The sequence below is a fragment of the Diceros bicornis genome, chromosome 17 (genome assembly GCF_020826845.1).
Source record: "Diceros bicornis minor isolate mBicDic1 chromosome 17, mDicBic1.mat.cur, whole genome shotgun sequence".
In the NCBI taxonomy this organism is placed as follows: Eukaryota; Metazoa; Chordata; class Mammalia; order Perissodactyla; family Rhinocerotidae; genus Diceros; species Diceros bicornis.
Genome location: NC_080756.1, coordinates 62,144,743 through 62,165,784, shown reverse-complemented (window position 1 = coordinate 62,165,784; position 21,042 = coordinate 62,144,743). Strand labels below are relative to the sequence as shown.

General features: G+C 46.2%; 1 protein-coding gene across 13 annotated transcripts in view; it reads left to right on the top strand.

Annotated features, from left to right (window-relative positions):
- MICAL3 (microtubule associated monooxygenase, calponin and LIM domain containing 3) overlaps positions 1 to 21,042 on the top strand; it is a 215,204-nt gene that overhangs the window by 20,911 nt on the left and 173,251 nt on the right. For 10 of the 13 annotated variants that reach the window (XM_058559169.1, XM_058559168.1, XM_058559165.1 and 7 more), the window contains exons 2-3: positions 7,878 to 7,973; positions 9,052 to 9,178. The exons of 1 other annotated variant lie outside the window; for it this stretch is intronic. The gene's annotated coding sequence lies outside the window, so the exon portion shown is untranslated. Of the gene's footprint in view, positions 1 to 7,877; positions 8,148 to 9,051; positions 9,179 to 21,042 lie in introns of all 13 variants that reach the window. 2 more of the 13 variants (XM_058559162.1, XM_058559163.1) reach the window with 2 other exon arrangements.

The window sequence follows — 21,042 nt, the reverse complement described above, 5'->3', positions numbered from 1 at the left end:
AGGAGATCAGCCCTATGCTAACATCTGCCAATCCTCTTTTTTTTTTTTTTTTTTTTTGCTGAGGAAGACTGGCCCTGAGCTAACATCCGTGCCCATCTTCTTCCCCTTTATATGGGACTCCGCCACAGCATGGCTTGCCAAGCGGTGCATCGGTGTGCGCCCAGGATCTGAACCAGCGAACCCCGGGCTGCCACAGCGGAGTGCGCACTTAACCGCTTGCACCACCAGGCTGGCCCCTTCACTTTCTTGATGGTGTCCTTTATGCTTTGAAGCATAAAAGATTTTAATTTTGATGAATCACATTTGCCCTCAGTTCTTGAGTAAGCCCAGATTTACATGACAGATTTCTGTGCTTTCAGGTGTTTCTGTTGTATTTAACAAGTCTCTAAAGTTGAATAGTCTATAACTAGTCTCATAACCTTTAATACTCAGAACTTATTATGTTGGTGACTTTGTTTTAGCTTTGAGAAACTTAAAATCCTGTGAAAGCAGAGACTAAGGCATATGGGCTCTTTATAGCATTTTATTCATCGTGTCGCTGGTAAAAAACAACCATAAGCTGATGACTGGTGAACACTTGGATTGGGGGCCAGGCTTCTGGGACTAGCTGGAGGTTGGACACAAGTGTACTGAGATTGCATTTAAGCACAAGCCAGGAAAATGGAGCAGAGTTGTTTCCCATTGCAGTCTTAACTCCCTGTGTTGTCTAATGAGATTTTTGGCTCTATTTACTCAAGTATAAGGCATGGGATTTAATAAGAAGTGCATCTGGGTTATGTAGGTAAGTTACCAGAATGAAAAACTTAAACTGTCTCCTACCCTGATCCCTACAAAATATTTTAGTAGTTCACCTTCTCCCTATGCTGTTCAGACAAGACAAAAAGAAGTAAGACATTTTACTTCCGTAGTGATGTTCTGTTGGCCGTCTTATGTGCCCCCTCCTGTGAGCCACCTCACACCTCTGCAGCAGTCAGTGCTGATCCCTGGCAAGCTCAGGACACGCACAGCAGGGGCCCTGTCTTCTCCAGAGTCACATGCCTACTTGTACCTGGGAATGCAGAGGTCTCTTTTGGGGGACATAACTTGGGATTACTTGCAAATGTGGTATTTCAGAGCTTTATTTGTTCTCTATCCCTTTTTGCTCTCTTTATCAGGTATTTCCATTTCTAAATTGGGGCACATGAATGTGTTGAGTTTTTTTCTTTGCATGTAATCTGAACAAGTGGGTATAAATCGTGTAGCTGGGGGCTGGGGTGTGCGGAACAGAAATGTGCGGGAGAGGAAACTTGGGTAAGGAAAAGTGGAGAAGATGAGAAGTTCTGTCTTTCCAAATGCAAGAAGATTGTGGGAATTTATGAAATAGGAAGTGAATCAAGTAGAGTACAAGACAAGTTAAAAATTCTCAGGCTTGTTCATTAAGAGTTACCCATGAGGCATCAAAATGCTTGGGTGGCTTTTGTTTTGTTTTGTTTTTTGAGGAAGATTAGCCCTGAGCTAACATCCGATGCCAATCCTCCTCTTTTTGCTGAGGAAGATTTGGCCCTGGGCTATCATCTGTGCCCATCTTCTTCTACCTTATATGTTGGATGCCTGCCACAGCATGGCTTGACAAGTGGCGCGTCAGCCTGCACCCAGGATCCGAACCTGCAAACCCTGGGCCGCCGAAGTGGAGCGTGTGAACTTAACTGCTATGCTACCAGGCCAGCCCCTTGGGTGGCTTTTTAGCAGGGGTGATTTTGAAATGAAGCATGGCCCCTGTTCCCACTTTGAATGGAGCTGCCTGTGATCAGATGGATGAAAGTGAATGGCGAAGGCATCTTGGATTGCTCTGACCTTTCTCCTCTGCAGAACTCAGAACCATTCCTTGTGGTTTTGTGATCATGGGGCTGACCTGAGACTTGGCAGTTCTTTCAAAGAAGTCGCTCTTGGAATGTTTTTGGAAGCTGCGACACTTTGTCCTCTTTGTCTGCTGTATTCTTGGTGGGGACAGATACTTGAAGATGGATGGAATGTGGTTAAGTGTGGGGGCTCTAAAGGCAGAGTGCCTGGCTTCAGTTCCATCTTCTACCACTAGAATTGTGTGACCTTTAGTACATTAGTCAATTTCTGTTTCTTCACCTATAAAATGTGGAAATAATACCTATCTCATGGGGTTATTCAGTGAAATCTTGTGTGATGTTCAAACAACAGCATGCAAGATAGTGCTCATCCCATACTGAGCACACATTAAATGTTAGCTGCTGTTATTGTTGTTGTTGCTATGAAACAACCAAAACAGTAATTTGGACTCCATTCTTTTTTTTTTTTTTTTTAAAGATTTTATTTATTTATTTTTTCCCCCAAAGCCCCAGCAGATAGTTGTATGTCATAGCTGCACATCCTTCTAGTTGCTGTATGTGGGACGCGGCCTCAGCATGGCCGGAGAAGCGGTGCGTCGGTGCACGCCCGGGATCCGAACCCGGGCCGCCAGCAGCGGAGCGCGTGCACTTAACCGCTAAGCCACCGGGCCGGCCCTGGACTCCATTCTTATCAATAAAGTGAGTAATCAGGTTGGGTAGCAGTATTTTTGGTAAAACAGGAAGTATGAAAAGAAATAACAACAATACTAGTAATTCCCATTTATCGAGCACCTCCTCTGTGTTAGGCCCTGTAGCTCTTGCATTGCCTGATGTAATTCTCACAGCAATCATGCAAGGTGTTTTTTTTTTTTTCAGATGGATCTTTTTTTTTTTATGTGGGGCATAGTTATGATTTTTTTTTATTGTGAAATTTTTGTTTATCAGTCACCATATAAGTGCATCCCTCCATCCCTTGTGCCCACCCCCCACCTCCCTAGCCCCTGGTAACCACCAAACAGTTCTATCTGTGTGTGTGTTGGTTTATCTTCCACATATGAGTGAAATCATGCCCTGTTTGTCTTTCTCTTTCTGGCTTATTTCACTTAACATAATACCCTCCAGGTCCGTCCATCCGTGTTGTTGCAAATGGGACAATTTTGTCTTTCTTTATGGCTGAGTAGTATTCCATCGTATATATATACCACATCTTCTTTATCCATTCATCAGTCAAGGGACACTTGGGTTGATTCCATGTCTTGGCTATAGTGAATAATGCTGTGATGAACATGGGTGCATACAACTCTTTGGATTGTTGATTTCAGGTTCGTTGGGTAGATACCCAGTAGTGGGATAGCTAGATCATAAGGTATTTCTATTTTTAATTTTTTGGGGAATCTCCATACTGTTTTCCATAGAGGCTGCACCAGTTTGCATTCCCACCAGCAGTGGATTAGTGTTCCCCTTTCTCCACAGCCTCTCCAGCATTTGTTGCTTTTTGTCTTGGTGATTACAGCCATTGGCGGGTATAAGGTAATATCTTAGTGTTGTTTTGATTTGCATTTCCCTGATGACTAGTGATGTTGAGCATCTTTTCATGTGCCTATTGGCCATCTGTATATCTTCTTTGGAGAAGTGTTTGTTCATTTCCTCTGCCCATTTTTTTATTGGGTTGTTTGTTTTTTTGTTATTCAGTTGTGTGAGTTCTTTATATATTACGGAGATTAATCCCTTGTCAGATATATGTTTGCAAATATTTTTTCCCAGCTGGCGGGTTCCCTTTTCATTTTGATCCTGGTTTCATTTGCCTTGTAGAAGCTCTTTAATCTGATGAAGTCCCACTTGTTTATTTTTTCTTTTGTTTCCCTTGTCTGAGTAGACATGGAATTCAAGATCCGTTTATGGCTGGTGGCGAATAGTGTACTACCTATATTTTCCTCCAGGAGTTTTATAGTTTCAGGTCTCACCTTCAGGTCTTTGATCCATTTTGAGTTAATTTTTGTGTATGGCGAAAGAAAATGGTCTCCTTTCATTCTTTTGCTTGTGGCTGTCCAGTTTTCCCAGCACCATTTATTGAAGAGACTTTCCTTTCTCCACTGTATGTCCTTAGCTCCTTTGTCAAAGATTAGCTGCCCATGGATATGAGGTTTTATTTCTGGACTTTCAATTCTGTTCCATTGATCTGTGTGTCTGTTTTTGTACCAGTACCATGCTGTTTTAATTACTGTCGCTTTGTAGCATGTTTTGAAATCAGCAATTGTGATGCCTCCAGCCTTGTTCTTCTTTTTCAGGATTGCTTTAGCTATTCGGGGTCTTTTGTTGCCCCATATGAATATTAAGATTCTTTGTTCTATTTCTGTGAACAATGTCCTTGGGATTCTGATGGGGATTGCATTGAATCTGTAGATTGCTTTAGGTAGTATGGACATTTTAACTATGTTTATTCTTCCAATCCAAGTGCATGGAATATTTTTCCATTTCTTTATGTCATCATTGATTTTGCTCAATAATGTTTTATAGTTTTCATTGTATAGGTCTTTGGCTTCCTTGGTTAAATTTACTCCTAGATATTTTATTCTTTTTGTTGCAATTGTAAATGGGATTGTCTTCTTGAGTTCTCTTTCTGTTAGTTCGTCGTTGGTATATAGGAATGCAACTGATTTCTGTAAGTTGATTTTGTACCCTGCCACTTGGCTATAGTTGTTGATTATTTTTAATAGTTTTCCAGTGGAGTCTTTAGGGTTTTCTATATATAAGATCATGTCATCTGCAAACAACGAGAGAGTTTCACTTCTTCGTTGCCTATTTGGATTCCTTTTATTCCTTTTTCTCATGCAAGGTGGTTTTATCAGCACCGCTGAGGTCAAACAGCTGCTCAGCATAGAGCGAGTCTTAGTCACACATCCAGGAGCTGGGCCTTCTCTTGACTACCTCCGTGCTTTCCTGTCTGTGTTCACCTTGGCAGCGAGAGTAACAGGAAAGTCATTCTTTGCTCTGAGGCTGTAATTTCAGCTACTCACATAAGCCCTGGGCCAGAGAGAGGTAAGAGCTCCAGGACATACACCTCTTTCTGGGTGAGTCTTTTCTGTTGTGATGATTGAACAGTGAGGAGGAGGACCTCAGGGGGCTTGTCTTTTAAAAAGGCCCATGATCACCTGTTTCTAAGCCAGGTGCCTGTTGGTCTTCCTTCCACCAACAGGCAGATGCCCACAGCCTTAACGGCCACCCACAGACTGGGGGATGAGGGTGGATGTGGGGCTCTGCCCCATCCTCCACTATCACTGTATAGGCTGCCTCAGGATGGGTGCAGAGTCTGGGTGACCCTGCCTGTGTCCTGGCCTCTCTTGGGAAGGGACATGAGCTCAGTTACATATTCTCTAGAAGCAAGTCCGTTATCAGGTAGATGATTTGCAGAAATCTCCTATTCTGTGGGCTGTCTTTTCACTTTTTTGATGGCGTCTTTTGAAGCCAACATTCCCTTGCCACCCCTCCATCTCCTCCCTCTGCCCTGCCCTGTTTCCATATAATAAGGCTTTGCAAGTGTTGGGATGCCACAAGATGTAAGATAAGAGGGTGGTAGCGACCCCTCCCCCCACATACACACACTTCCCTTCTCCCTGTTAAGATAACTCAGCCCACAGAAGAGTTAAGATTAGAGACCAGTAGTTAAGTAGGCAAGGAGTCAGGGTGAAGCCTTGCCTGAAAGAATTGGGAACTGCAGAGAAAGGCCTAGGGCCCAGTGCAGCCTGGTGCGGCAGCTAGGTGAGCCCTGGGCTGAGCACGGGCGGACTGCCTGGCGCTGCAGGGGCCAGGCCACGGGGCGGCTGAGCAGCAGGTATGTGCTGGCGGCGTGTGGGCTGCCGAGCGCTGAGCGCTGAGCGTGGTAGGTTGCTTTGGGTCTGAAAGTGCCAAAGACTACAGACGCTGACGGGTCAGGTTACAGTTGCTGTGGGAACTGTGACCTTTGAATTTCCTGGCTTATGCATGGAATTTCAGTTGCATAATACTACAACTTGGATTTTTTCCCCTTCTATCGCCCTCCTTCTTGGCATTTAAATTTTTATCACAGTGAATGAGATCCTTAACTCTCTGCGTTCTCCTCCTCGTCTTGGGGCAGACATCTCACTCACTTTCCTTCTGCTCCCCCAGAGAGTGCCAGGCAGGAGGCCTGCCTGGGGCCCTGGCCTGGGAATCTTCCTCTTGTCTGCTGGCAAGGCCCTGAGGTGGGGTGAGCCAGCGTGGAGCTGCCTCTGGGGTGGACTGCTCTCTGTTGTAGGGTGGGCCCAGCTGTCCTGTGTGCTTATTTCTCCCAGACAGACCTTGCTCATTTCTGCTTCTGCAGTTCCATTTACACTGTTCTGCATGCTGGAGCATCCTCCCCAGGTGGCTAAGCTGAATTCTCCCCAGACTTCAGCTTCCACTGGGAGTCCACCCTCTCTGGGAAACCCGTTGACACCACCATAGCCTAAAATTATTCCCCCTTCCAGTGAGCTATCTAAGACTTGAACGTTTCATTTGGTATTTAATCAGATATTGCCTCAGGATATCTTTCTTGCTATCTGAAGAACATTTGTCATTTGAGGTGGAGGGATGGTCTGGTTTCTTTTTTCTATAAACCAGATTATAATTCTTGAGGGCCAAGATTTTAAGTTGCTGCATTGCTTGTTAAATGGTCGCTGATTTATATTTGATTTACTGAATTAAGCATGTATTTTTCTTAGTGTCTGCCATGAGGAAGGCATTGGGCTGGGGGCTGTGAAGGACATAGGAAAAAACAAAGTCCTTAACTCCAGATTCCTTAAGATGCCTGGCCTGGCCTTGCACGGTATGGCCTCGCCTGTCCTGCCGTCCTCTTCTTCCTCTCCCAGAACTCTAAACCCACTGGCCTTGGTTCCTGGAAGGCCCGAGTCTGTTCTCACCTGTTGGCCTGCACACATGTGCTTCCTTCTGCCCCTAGAGAAAGCTCCTGCCTTCACTTGCCCATCCTTCCGGTCTCAGGCAAGATATGGCTTCATTACCCAGGTCTTTCCTGACCACTCAGCCAAGGACATAACCTGTTATTTTCTTACATTCTGCTATTCTTTTCCCCTACAGACCTTTTCCCACTACATAAGTGTGACCTTATTTGTCTATTTGTGTTTTGTCATTTTTATCCTGATGGTTGTGCCCACCACTGTATTTCCATTTCTGGGGCAGAGGAGACATAGCGTTTTGTTCACATTCTGCACTCAGACCCAACACGAAGCCTGCTATTTAGTAGACTCACAGTACATGCTAAATGATTGAGTGTTCTTGTAGAAATGTGTGTACTTTTTTCTAAGGGACAAAAAATAAACATAAAATAACTAGCGATTTATCTTGTAGATTATACTGCTTTGGTTGATTTGCAGTAGACAGGCCTTACAGAACCACCCAGTGTCCCTCTCTTCAGATAAAAATGGAAACTTCTTTGATCTAGGCAGAATACATGTGCTTTTCTTCCCCTTCCTCCTTTCTTTCCTTCCATTTTCCCTCTCTCCTTTATTCCTTTTTTGGCTTGTCTTAGAAATGATTTAAGGCAAGTTGGGCTCCTGATCTGTGCTGTACTGTGAGGAGGCTGAGGCAGGACTATTATTCTATTTTCTGGAATTCTGGACACTTATTTTGGGACTTTTGGGACGCTCACTTTTTCCTAAACTCGCAGAATCGTTTTTGAGAAGCAGCCTATGGTACTGGCCAGAGTAGCTCGGAGAAGCGCTGTTAGTCTCGTCTCTCCTCTGACTGCCCTCGCGCCAGTTGGTATGGGTATGTGTGCTTTTCCTAATTTTTTAAAGTGGACTTAGTATCTCAACTTTCCCATGTACTGGATACTGTCTAAGACTTGCCTGGGAAAATGTTTAAAGAAAGAATCTGAAGGGCCTAGTGAAGTAATGTCTCCAAAACACTTGGAACTTGTTAGGGAAGAAGGAGGTGCTCTGTAAACTCAGAGTGTGATTATTAATCAGACTTTCCTTTGGTCCCCTTCTCTGCCCTGGGTTTGCCTTCTGCTGCTCGTGCTGCCAGGATTAACATACGAAAGTGACTGGACCATCTCTGCCAGCCCCCTCCTGGCTCAGCGCACAGACTGGAGATAAGCATGGCTCTCAGTGACTGTCCTTGGTGAGAGGAGCGCTCTGACACACAGCCTTTGGTTCCTCTGGATGTCTCTCGCCTCTGCCTGCCTTGGTCCTGCACGGCATTTTCAGCTGCCTTGACACCCACTGTCACAGCTTGGCAAGAAGAAAGGGGACGGGTTCTCCTCCGTTAGCCCCCACTCATGTTGTTGAATGCGAGGTGGGAGTGGATGCCAAGTTCTAAGTCTGTCCTTCAGTCCATCCTGGAGAGAGCGGTTAGCCAGCCGTGGAGCCCACACTTGGAGGGTCTCCATTCTCCACCCGGTCCCCACTGGTCAGATCTCCCTTTGGAGGCAGATAACAAAGGCTTTGCAGTCAGTGGTGCCATTTTATTACAGTGGCAGACTGTCTTGTTTGTTTGTAAGCTTTAGTTTTCACTTCTTGAAAAGCATCAGACTTCAACAGTAATATTGTACATACATTTTTTTAAGATCCAAATTCAGAAGCAGAACTTGCTCATTTTCCCCTCACTGCCTCTTCCAGTGTCCCTTCTCCTCCCAAGAAGTCCTATCCCTAAGTCTGTAATGTTCCTGGCACGCAATAGGTGCTTTTAGTCCTTCAGTTGGGGGTCGTGGGAAGAGGTACCACATTCAGCTGTCTTTCTAAGCCATATAATTTGGCAGGGTTCACACAAATGTAGAAAAATGTTTTATTTATTGTGTCTTCCTTGTTCCTATTTATCTTGTCCTCTGTTTCAGCACCCCACCCCACTTTGGGGCAGTGCTTCCTAAACTGTTCCATGGACTGTTAAAAAGTGTTCTGGAGAAAATTAAAGCATGTTCTTAATAAAATGGTTGAATTTTACTAAATTTTTTTGTAGGGGAGAGGATTTTGTTTATAAAACTTTTAAAACTGATCATTTTCTGCAACAGTTAATTTATCCATGAGACCTTTTTATTTGTGATTAATAAAATACAAATTTATCCAAAATGTTGAATTCATAATTTTGGGTCACTAGGCATTTTTTTATTCGTCTCCCATGCTAATCTAAGTGCACCTAATACCTCTGGAGCTCCTTGAGTATTCTTTTCATAAATTTTAATTGAGAACTGTGTTGTGGTCAGATCTGTTTGAGGCATGCTGAGCTAGAGCATGGACCAGTCTTCCTGAGGGACGGCCTTGTGACTTGAGTGGTCGTGGTGATCGTCGAGTCGTCTGTTCTTTGTCGGACACTGTCCTGGGCACTTCACAGTGAGTACTTATTTGAGCCTCGCCTCGGGATCCTTGTATCCCTATGAGGTGAATAGTATTAGACCTCTGTTTTACGGTGGGGGAAATGTAGGCTTAGGAAGCCTTGACTAACTGAGGCTCTAGTAAGTGGTGGATCCCAGATCCAAGTCTGCATCTGAAGAACTCTGGAGCCTCTGCTCTTTCCAGTAGCTCTTGGCATCTGTGCGACTCATCTTTTGAGAAGCTGTGTCCCTCCAGTGTTGCAGGACTAAACTTTGTGCCAAGACCACTATCCTCTCCTTCCTTTCCCCTGACATTCCCACAAAGGCTGGCTTCATTGCTGGTTTGCTTCTGCATTCCTCCTTTGCTCATGCTAATTCTCTCCTGTTCCTTCCTTTCCCCTTCTGTCTGCCCATCTTCATCTTACCCATCCTTTAGTATCTCCTCAAATCTGCCTTTTCTTCTGTGAAACTTGCCTGGATCTATTTACCTAATTTTATAAGCATTGTTTTTCATTATAATAGTTAAATGTTTATTGTAATTAAATTAGTTAAGTGTTTATTGAATTGAATCTCTTATAAGTTTGTCATCTAATCTTTACCTCTCTTCTGAACTGCTTTTGTCAGTAGGAGTCTATGCCGGTGATGCCCACCATGCGGTGGGCCCTGAGTGTGCGTGTGTGTGCGTGTGTGTGTGTGTGTGTGTGTGTACTGCCCAGTGGCCAGGCTTGTGAATCCATAGTAGATTCATCAAACCTCACAGATTGAGTTAAGGACATTTCGAACATATATGTCCTACTTCTTTTGCAGTGTATGTAAATGCTCTTGTGGTTAACAAAATACAAATTCATTGGAAAGTGTTGAAATCATTGTAGCTTTTTTATTGTTAGGCGTTTTTTTCAAGCAACAGGTTGTAAGGAATAGCCTGTATCACATAACGGTAAAAAAAATAGTTGATGGTAAAAAGGAGTCATCATGCCAGAAAAAACTGGGAGCCGCTGGCTGTACCATTCATTGGGCATTTATGTACTTGTGTGTATTTCTAGTTTTTTATGTATTGTCTTGACTGCTTAGCTAGATCGTAAGCCCCATGAGCTGGGACCTTTGTCGCACAAGCCCTTTGTGTTCCTGGAGTGCTTGCACAGAGTCATGCCCAGGATGTATTTACAGATTGGATGGAGTCCTTAGATCCTGTTTTCCCTGTTCTGCTGCAATATTTGACTTTCTTGAGCTCCTTCTTGCTTTTCTTCTTTTGTCTAATTTTTACAAATAATCCCTAACCTCCAATAATTTCCCATCAATTAATTGCAACTACTTATTGAGGTCAAGCTGCACATTCAGCAAGCGTTAGGCTGGGCTGTGGGCAGATCCATAATAATTTAAATAATTGTTCAAAAATTTAAATACTTGTTCCTTGAGCATTTTGGCCAGGCATTGTGGAAAGTGTTTTAGAAATGCATCCTCTCATTCACTTTTTAGAAATACCCTAGAAGTAGGTACTGTTTTTCCCTCCATTTTATGGGTGAGTTAACTAGGAATTGGACAGCTGAGTGTGTGGAATCAAGATTCAGTCTCAGTCTGACTCCAAGCCTGTACTTGGAAGCTTTCTGGTGTTTGCAGCTCCTGAGGATCCGGCATGGTTGTTCCCTTAAAGAATCCTCGTTGGTGAAACAGAAAGAGTGGCAGACAGTACTGCTTGGGTATGAATAAGTATGAAGTTGTTTAGAACTGCGAAAGAGCTCAGAGGTGGAGGAACTCAGGAAAGACTAGAGGCGGTGAGGAGGCTTCGTGAAGGAGATAGTCTTCTGCTGGGTCTGAAATATGGCTAGGTAGAGGAGGAAGAGAGAATTGAGGTGCGGGGAATGACATGAACCAAGCCTGGGTGAGAAGGATGTGCTTGTGGCACTGAGGGCAGGGATGGGAATGGGGCCAAATGGGAGGGCAGGGTTTCTCAGGGAGAGTGGGAGATGAGATTGCGTGAGTAGAGCCAGAGAGATTTGAAGTCATATAGGAGACATGGTGAGGGGATAATCAACTATTCTGGTTTTTGAGCAAGATATGACAGGCTAAATGTTCTCCTGAGCCATGTGGTTGGCAACAGATGGCAGACTCCTTTTTTTTTTTATTGCGGTAACATTGGTTTATAACATTATATAAATTTCAGGTGTACATCGTATTTCTACTTCGGCATAGATTACATCATGTTCACCACCCAAAGACTAATTACAATCCATCACCCCACACGTGCCTAATCACCCCTTTCGTCCTCCCCCCTCCCCGTTCCCCTCTGGTAAGCACCAATCCAATCTCTGTCTCTATGTAATTGTTTGTTGTTATCTTCTGTTTATGAGTGAGATGGCGGATTCCTCATGGCAGGGTGGTTGCCCTCAGACTCTCCCATCTAGTTCTTGTTTCTTAATTCTTCCCTCCCTGTGTGCCCTTGGGACGTGGTGTCACCTCTTTTGGTCCCGGAAACAGCCATCTGTACAGAGATCCCATGTTGGTTGATCAAACCACCGTGGAGTGTGGTGAACTGAACAAGTACCAAATGTGGAGGTCAGAAACCTGATTTGACTTCTGGCCCTGTAGCTCACTAGCTGGACAAATGATCTAACCTTTCTTCATTCTTTTTTTCCCCCAACCTGTAATTTGCAGATAATAGTGATGACTCACAGGGTTGTTTCAGGATTAAGATGATAGCAGATATAAATACAGAGGCTGTTTAGTGATTCTAGGCCTGGGATCAAGTGCCAGCTATATCACTTACTGTGTGACTTTGGATGAGTTACTTAACCTCTCTGGGTCTCCTTTTTCTTATCTATAAAATCAGGCTGATAATCGTAGCTAGCTCACAATGAGAATTATATGAGGAAAGATAGATGGGTAGATAGCTTTTAAACAATGCGTGGTGCATGGTAATAAGTGATTAATAAGTTAGAGCTGCTATTATTAGTAGTATCGTAATCATTACCATCACCATCATCACAGTACTTGGTGTGGAGTAGGTGCTTTCTTTAAGGCAGGAGACTGGAGAATGAAGCCTCTCAAACATGTGGGTAAGAAGCTGCCTCTGATCACTGTGTGGAGATGCTGTGCCTTCAGTACTTCTCCTCAGCACTGACATTATAACCATCTTGTGCCAGTTTTAGGATCTTGTAGAGATTCCAGGTATTACTGAAATCCTGTAGGAAGTCAGTCATTGTTTTGGACATAGAGGGACTCTTGCAATCACACCTTTCTTAGGCACAGGAGTATTTCCCTTCTTCTTTAAATATAAAGGGGGAGGGAGGAAGAGGAGAGAGGAAAGGCCTGGGTTTCCTTTGGCGACATGGCGCTCCCCACTCTGTCAAGGACCTTGTGCCGTGGTGGGCGTGGTGCGTGGGAGGCACCTGCCTGCGTGGGGCAGGTCAGCCCTGCAGGTCTTTCCCAGACTCAGTGGTGCTGAGGCCCTGTGGTGAGCTCTGCGCCCGCTTTGTGCCCCTGGAGTTGTGGCATTTTTGTTCTGGAATGTTTCCCTCCCCTTGTCCCAGACCTAGACCAGCAGTGCAGCAGCTGAGGCCAGTGTCTTTTGGCTGCTTTTTCTAAAAACCCCCAACCCCTTGTTCTTGAAGCAACAGTTGTGCCTGAGTCTTGAATTTATCTATGTGGAGCAATTCTTTCCTTTTTTTAAAAGGACAAAACTCAAATCATTGGACCTTGCCCTTTGTAGATGAAGTGAGAGTTTCTTTCTCAGGACTGGTTCATACCAGAAACCAGCTGCTTTTAAGTTGCTGCCGATCTTTAGAGGGACAGTTTATTTGTGGACCATTCCCTACCCACAGAACCTTGTTGTCTGTAGGATTCCGGTGTAAACTATGACAGTGTTGAAGTAGGTGACACCTGGCAGAGGTGCATGAGTTTGGTTTTAAGACTTTAATCTTACGTAGAGTCAAAGTCTTGTGGAGCTAATCCCTTTGCCCCCTCCCCCCAATCATGGCTAGTAATATGCGTGGACAGTGCCGTGTGCAGAGATGGTGAACAAAACCCGACTGCACGCGTTAGCCTCGTGAGCGGACAATCAAAGAAAAGTAAAGACTCATTGTTTGGGGGCGCTGGCCTTGGCAGTGGTGTCCCACATGGAACGACGTCCTTGGGTAGCAGTTACTTTGTAAATGGCTGAAAGACTGGGCTGTGCATACTTGGCCTCAACTGTGCAAGATAACAATGCAATCAAGAAGGATGTGATGGGAGGCCAGCCTGTGATGGGAGGGAGGGCTGGTACGGAAGAACGCAGAGTGACAGGATGATAGCAGCAAGTCGGCTTCCCTCCAGCTTTGCCTTTCCTGGATTTTGCACTGGAGCTGAGGAGGAAAGGCTAAGTTTTTGGGTAATGACTGGTTCCTTTCTTCATTCTTGTTGGAACACAGAATTCTACCTGCAATAGTAATACCATTTTGAATACTTCGTTTATTAAGTCTTGTAGGGTGGGGTTAGAAAGCAAAGAGACCTCCATCTGCCTGTGGGAAGGACTTAGAATAGAAGGAAGTCCCTCTGTTACTACCTCGGTTGTTATTGCCATTGCATTTAAAAATCTGTGAGGGGCTCAGATTTTGCCGTGTATTATAAATGCAGTAAGGGTGGGGACCATGTCCTTAAAATATGTGCCTAGGACCTTGTATGTATTTGACCTGGTTGCCCAATGGGTGAAGAGGCAACTTGTCTGAAGCCAGGAGCATCTTACCTTGGAAGGTTGATATTCAGTCTGTGGTGTTTTGTTGGAGTGCGGGTTAGGATAGGAGATGGCAGCAGACTTTTGTGGCGGCCTCAGTGCATGTGGCTGTGTCTCCAGTGGAGCCTGACTTGTCTAGTTTGTGGTGACTCCTGAGGCTTATGGGGCACTTTGAGGGTGGGAGGGGGCTCAGATGAGTGCAAAGGCTTCCTCAGTGCCAAAGGGTGTCAGAAATACTCTTCAGGCCCCAGCCCGTTTTCCCATCTCCTCGGGTTCCTCCTTGGCCGTGACAGTGTAAGGAATGGGGGAAAGAGGTCCATTGCATGCTAACAGCTGTCTCGCCTTACTGCTTGGGAGATAGTGAGGAATTTTCAGATCTTTTCCCTCGTATTTGTGTAAAACATAGGGAAGCAAAATAATTGCCATGACAGAATGGAAATGGCTGTCATTTCGTCTCACGCACGGCTGTGCCTAACAGAGTCTTCCTTTAAACATCCCATGTCTAGGAATGTTGTAGATAAAGTTAAGCCATTGGTTGGAGTGTAGAGGTATTTGTCAGCCTCCCTGCCCTTGAACAGGCAATAAAGTAAATAAATGTAATAAATAAATAAAGCAGATAAATAAAGTCAACATTTCATTTGTGTACCCTCTACATCCAATCTGCTTTGTTATTTCTTTCTTCAAAATGTCTTTGGAAATTGCTTATCCGCAGCACCTAAAACTACACCTGCCATAACTGACACTCAGTATTTGTTAAATGACTTTCCCTTTTTAAATTCCAGTTCCCATGCCACTATTCTGATTTGGTTTCCCTTCATCTCATGTCCAAGTGATTGCCCAGGCCTCCTGAGCATTGCCTAGCTGCAGTTCCGTCTTCCTTGATGCCACTGTGCTGGCTGCAGCCATTCTGCTTTGAAGGCTGGGCTTCTCCTGCCCGTGTCCCTGTCAGCTGTCCTGCCCAGCACCACTCTTCACCCTGCTCCCAGTCTCATGCATGTGCTCTGTGAAGTCCTGCCTCCAGCCTCGTCTATGCCTTCTCTGAACCCAAAGGGATTTTTCTTCTCTGCTTACCCAAACCCTAACCATCCTTACCCTGATAGCCTGGCCATATGGTTTAGGACATGTTTGCTGGTTTGCTGTGGTTCCTACATGCTTGTTTTCCTTGTTTGGATCGTCAGCTTCCTGCGGGTGGGATATTGTCTTGTCTGCGTGCCTCTTTCAGCAGTCGTCACACGTTGTCACATTGTGAGCAGTCAGCAAATTCTTGATTGACACACTTACCATTCTCTTATAGTCACTGGCCTAGAAAACAATCAGTAAGAAACACTTTCCTACCTTTGCCTCATTTTTAATTCTTTTTCTGTAGATCTTATTGTTAGTCTTAGGCCGAATGTTCAGGACATAAGTTGTATGGATTTGGCTAGGAAAAGAAGCCCCAAACAGTAGGGTTTTGTTTTTTTTTTTTTTGGTGAGGAAGATGGTCCCTGAGCTGACATCTGTGCCCATCTTCCTCTATTTTGTATGTGGGGCGTCACCACAGCACGGCTTGATAAGTAGTATGTAGGTCCATGCCTGGGATCGAAACCTGCGAACCCCGGGCTACTGAAGCAGAGCGCAGGAACTCAATTACTATGCCACCAGGCCGGCCCCCCGAACAGTATGTTTTTAAAGATGAATCTCATTGTAATGTGAAGTGCCCTTTGGCTGTTTGGAAGGTGAGGTGGTGGCAGAGAGAAGGAGCTCTAGATGGGGATGTGGGGTGGCAGTGGTGGCAGTGGTGGTAGTGGTGTGGCGTGGGGGGGCTTCCTTTGAACAGAAGATATGCTAGAACAGCTGTGGGCAGGTGTGGCCCAAGAGTGGGTTTGGGGTGCAGACCCTCCAGCCTCTCTTGCTTTCCCTTATCTCCTGTTCTCCCACCTCTGCCCCCAAGTCTGGGCCACCTCCTGCCATTTTGGAGATATTATTGCCTCTTCAAGTGGCACAAATTGTGGGGAGAAAACTAGCGGTTGGTGTATGTGCTAAGAATGTGGGTTTCTGCTTTATCAGGAGCTCTGTTGAGCTCAGGATTGAGAAGGAGCTCCAGGAGCAGAGTCTGTAGTGTGAGGCCACGAGCCCATGGGGCTGAGAGTGTAGGAGCACAGTGGAGGGTGAGAGGCTAGGTCTGGAGATGGGGCCCTCAAGGAGGTCTTGAGCCGGGGCGAGGACCCCTGCTAGGGGACCATCCTCCGCAGCGCCGGACACGCCTGCACAGTGAGAATGGCCGTGGCTTATTTCGTCTGTCCTTCTGCCTCTACTGGGCCCAACAGGAAGGGAGTTGATGTGTTTGTTCTTTTGTTAGTTTGTTCTTCATTTATCTTTTCAGTTCCTCAGGGCAAAAATTGGGGGATTATCCTCTTAGTCTCCCACCTCATATTTTATCCATTAGCAAATCCTGTCAACTCCGCCTTCGTGTTTTGATCCGGAATCTGAGCACAGCCTACACTGGTTCTTCTCTAGGCCAGGCCACTGTCACCTGTCTCCTGGATGTCCGCAGTAACCTCCAAACCGGATTCCCTGCTCCCACCCTTGTGCCCCTAGGTGTATGGTCAACACAGCAGCCACAGTTGTCCTGTCAAAGCCTGGGTTGCAGTCTTGTCATTCTTCCTTGTTCAGACCTATTCAGTGGTTCCCCACTGCACCCTGATGAAATCTGAAGGCCTCATGGTGGCCCACAAGGTCCTGCACGGTCTGGTCGTCCCTGACGTCACTGACCCCAGCTCCAGTTTAGGACATGCTGTTGCCTTGCCCCCTGGGTTCCCCCCACGTGCCCCCATGGCTGCTCCTTTAGTTCTCTGCTCTGCTTTCCCTGTCCGCACAGGCTTCCCAGCTGTCATGGCTAACACTGCCACCTCCTCCCAGCCCACCCAGCACTTGCTCTCCGCCTTCCACACTGTTTCTCCTCCACGGCTCAGCTCTCTTTCCAGTAGGTTCGGGTTCGCTGGCGTGTCTGTCTCCCTCGCTAAAGTGAAGGCTCCCCGAGGACAGGGGTGGTTTTTTCTGTTCACTCTTCTACCTCCGTGCCTGGCACACAGGGAGCGAACAGTGATTGTTAGCTTCCTCTGTTTGTCCTGCATCCGTTCTGTTTTGGGAACGAGGGCCTGGAGCCCGCGCACGCGCAAACACACACACACACACACACACACACACACACACAGAGGAGTAAGACATGAATTGATGCCCCCCATCCAACTCACTGCCTAGTGAGGAGCAAATAATGAAATAGCAGCCTAGTGGGAGCAGGACTGCAGGAGAGAGGAATCAGTGCTGTGGGGATAAGGAGGGAACTGACTGTGCTGGGAGGGGCCGGGGAGCAGGCACGGCCTGTCTCCACCCTGAAGGCGAGGACGACTTACCTGAAGTGTCCTGCTGCTCCCGTGCACATCTTCTCTTCATCTTTCCCCACGAGGCTGAGAGAGAATCTTCAGCTTCCTTTTGTTAATCAGGCAATCAAAAATGTTAAATGCTTTTTGGTATACAAACTTCACTTCTAGGCATGGGAATACTGCTGGATCTTGAAGGCAGGGAAGGTACCATGAGTTTTTTCATCTTCATGCCAGAGTCCAATTGCTTTAACCTTTCCTTATAAGGTCTGTCTTCCATCCAGTTAATTTTTTTTTTTTCCTTCTGTACCCATTCCAGTTTTTTTTCCCCTTTTATTTTTGTTTTTCTGTCCTAGAAGGATTCCATCCCTACTGGGGGGAGTTTATTTCCTGAACCTACCTAATACTTCACTAGCAAAAACAATTCTCCCCCTCCTCCCTTCTCCCAGCTGTGGGCAGTCACTGTAAATCACCTGTGGTGCCAGCTGCATTTAGCGCTATCCCTTCATAGAAAACAGGCCCTGGGCCGGGGCCACCGCCACTGAAGCCCCCAGCTTGTGGTCACTTCTGGCCCTGCTTGCTGCAGTGTGGTGGTGGTGGGGTCCTCCACTGCAGACAGTTCAGCTTGACCTGTTGAGGGTAATCTCGGGCCGTGGAGGCGGAGAAGCACACCTTGTCGGCGTTCACGGGAGATGGGCGTGAGGGTGAGGTCTCCGGCCGGCAGGGAAGGCGCCAGAGTCTCGCTAGAGCCCCCTTCCCTTCCTTCCGTCACGGCCTCCACCATCTGTCGCCGTGGCCATCGCCACAGTGCTGCTCATTCAGCGTAGTCTCTGCCTGTCGGGCTTTTACACTTGGGGGAACAGAACACAGTTAATGTGGCCTGAGGACCTGAGGGCCCCTAGGAAGGGTGTGCCTTGGCTGGTGAGTGCATGAACCCAGGTTTAGGGTCTGCCGAGCTTTGTTTTGGTCTGGTTTGTCACAGGAGCTGCTAGTAGTAGCCAAGCTGTCCTGAAAGTGTTGGAGGTGGATTGTAACGGGGTCATTTTAATCAGTGAGGAAAATCTGTAGGGTTATGTCATCCAGGGTCCACTGAAGAGATCAACTTGTGTCGCCTCACTGACCAGTTTATCCTGAGATTTCAGTTATGGGTAATGTGGAATATATGGTTTCTTGTGGATGAATCTTCCTTCCTCTTAATTCCCCGAGAAGAGCTCTGCTCTTTCATTAGTGGTGGGGCTTTTACTTAGGAAACTCCAGCCAAAGCTGTTTTGTGTCAGCAGGCTCCAGTCGATAAGCTGCCGTGGTGGAGTCTGTCCTGTCTCCATGGAGGACTGTGACCATTTTATCTCCTTCAGAGCTTCCCTTAGTAAATCAAGTCTTCTGTTAAGGTTAGTGTATCGGTTAGGATCAGTCCCAGTTGGAAATTGCAAAATGTGGCTTAAACATGAAAGAAGATTTTCTCCTTTATGTAAAAGAAGCCTAGAGTTGGGAAGTCCAGAGCCAGTATGGCCAGCCCCAAGGACATCAGGACTTTGGGTTCTTCTATTTAGAAAGATAGAAGTTCTGGCCCTGTTAGCTGCAGTGTGTGGTCCACTCCATGGACTGACAGGTGAGAATTTAACTTGACCTTACTCCACTACCTTGGCACATGATATCTATCCTTTAGGTTACCTCATGGTCAAACATGGCTGCTGGAGCTCCAGCCATCATATTTCTGTTTCCAGGGAAAACAAAAAAGGAGGAAATTGAGAGAAAGACAAAAAAATTGCTCTCCCGTGTGAGACAGCTGCTTTAAAGGAGTCTTTCTGTAAGGCTCACACACTTCTGCTTATGTCTTATTAGCCAGCACTTAGAAAAGTGGCTGTTGTCACAGCCAGCCTTAGGGAAGGTTGGGAAATGTGGTTTTGTAACTGAGCATATTGCAGGCCCTAATAAAATTGGGGTTTTATTATTAAGAAGGAAGTCTTTGTTATAGTTTGTAAGTGTGTCTGACTTCTTTGCTATAGTTAGTGCGTCTAACAAATACTTTCTGCTTCATATGAGTTCACTTCTTCCTGCCCTGTCTGCTGTGCGTCGAGAGGAGCTGAACATACACACACAGTGATCCTTTCTGCACCTACTGACTGGCTGGCCTTGCGTCTCTCCTTTGAGCTAAGTAATAATCTAATTGCAAGAGTCGGTTGGAAGCCCTGTGGGTGAAGGGAGTATTTCTGTGGGTGACATCTCAGTCAGCAGCAGTGGCAATGCAGGCCTGGTGTACCTGGGCGGTTGCTGTTCTGCTGTCTCTGGGCTCTTCCTCCCCCGCCCCTCTCTGAATCCTGTCTTGTTTAGAGGTTGTGATCTTGATATGCAACTCTTTTAGCTGCATTGCTTAGCTCACCGTCGCAGGCCCTCGAGGAGTGGGTGCTGGGTGCATGCAGCACCTCTGGACGTGGTGGATGAGCCGGTGCAGACTCGAGCAGGAGAAACTGACGTGCGTGTTCACATCCTCTCTCTGCCACTGTGCCTCCTCAGAGATCAGGAATTACAGAGGACACACTCTCAAGAGTCCCTCTTCCTGCTCACTTTCTCCCCTTTTACACACACATTCACAAACACCATTTAATGGCTCAAGATTTTGGTTTATGACTGAAAATCTGAAATTCCTAAATTCTCTGGACCCAAGTCCTTAGGAAACCTGAATCCTGTACTCAGCGCAGTGAGTTAGAGGTCTCTCAGGTCTGTTCCAGTTGAATCTTCAGCCCCTCTGTGCTGTCAGCTTGGGGCTTTTCTGGTGTGAAATCTATTTCCACCTCCCACCCTTGGCTGGAAGTTGTCCAGGAAATTGTCACTGACACATTGAGGTGCATAGCAAATGGAGCTATCAAGAGAAATGCAGGGTTCATCTTAAAAAATGTTGCTCCCAGCAGCCGCTTGAGAAAGTGTTAATTTGTAAGAATAAATTAGTATATTATGGGATGGTAGTAGGTGGAAATGAGTGAGTGTAGACGACTGTCTTGGCTCTTGGATTGTAATTGGTTCTCAGCTGGGAGCCTTTTTAGATGTAGTCTGTTTCCCCTGCTGCACACAGCTGCTTCCTTGTCAGTCTGCCGCGGGTGAGGGAGCTGCTGCCATTCCTCGGTGGGCTGAGAGCACATCCTCTCCGGAGCAGAGGGTGGAGGACGGCTCCCTGTGGAGAGGGGGATGAGTGGGCGTGAGTTTCACCAGAACAAAGGAACAGAGAGGCTGTGGGGGGTGGAGCAGACACACTTGTGGCTTAGGTTAGTTTAGGGTTAGGATGGAACAGGGCTGCAGCGCCACTCCCAGTCCGATCCTTCAGTTCTTTAGGGTGCCTGCCTGTCTCTTATACTCCAAACCAGGGGATTTTGAGAAGTAAGACAGGGGAGAGGAGGTGATTATAGCTCATAGCCACCATTTGTTGAGAGCTTACTGTGTGCTAGGCATTCTTAGTGGCTAAATGCATTGTCATTTAATCCTTAACAGGAATCCTATGATGTGGGTATTGAGAGGTTGAGTGCCTTCGTTAAAGGCCACAGCTAGTAAGTAGCAAAACCAGGATTTGAATCCAATTCTGTTTGAGTCAAAGCCTGTGTTAGATTTCTGCTTCTCCCTCTTTAGTTCATTCAATGAGTGTTTAAGTGCCCACTGTGTTCTAGGCGAGGTTCTAGGAGATAATAGCCATGACCCAAACAGATGAAAATCCTCCCCCTCGTGGAGCTTATGTTATAGCGAGGGTTGCTTCCCATGTTCTTTCACAGTCAGTTTCCTATGTTACATCTTTGTAACCTCATGTTTTATATAAATATCACACTTCTTCCC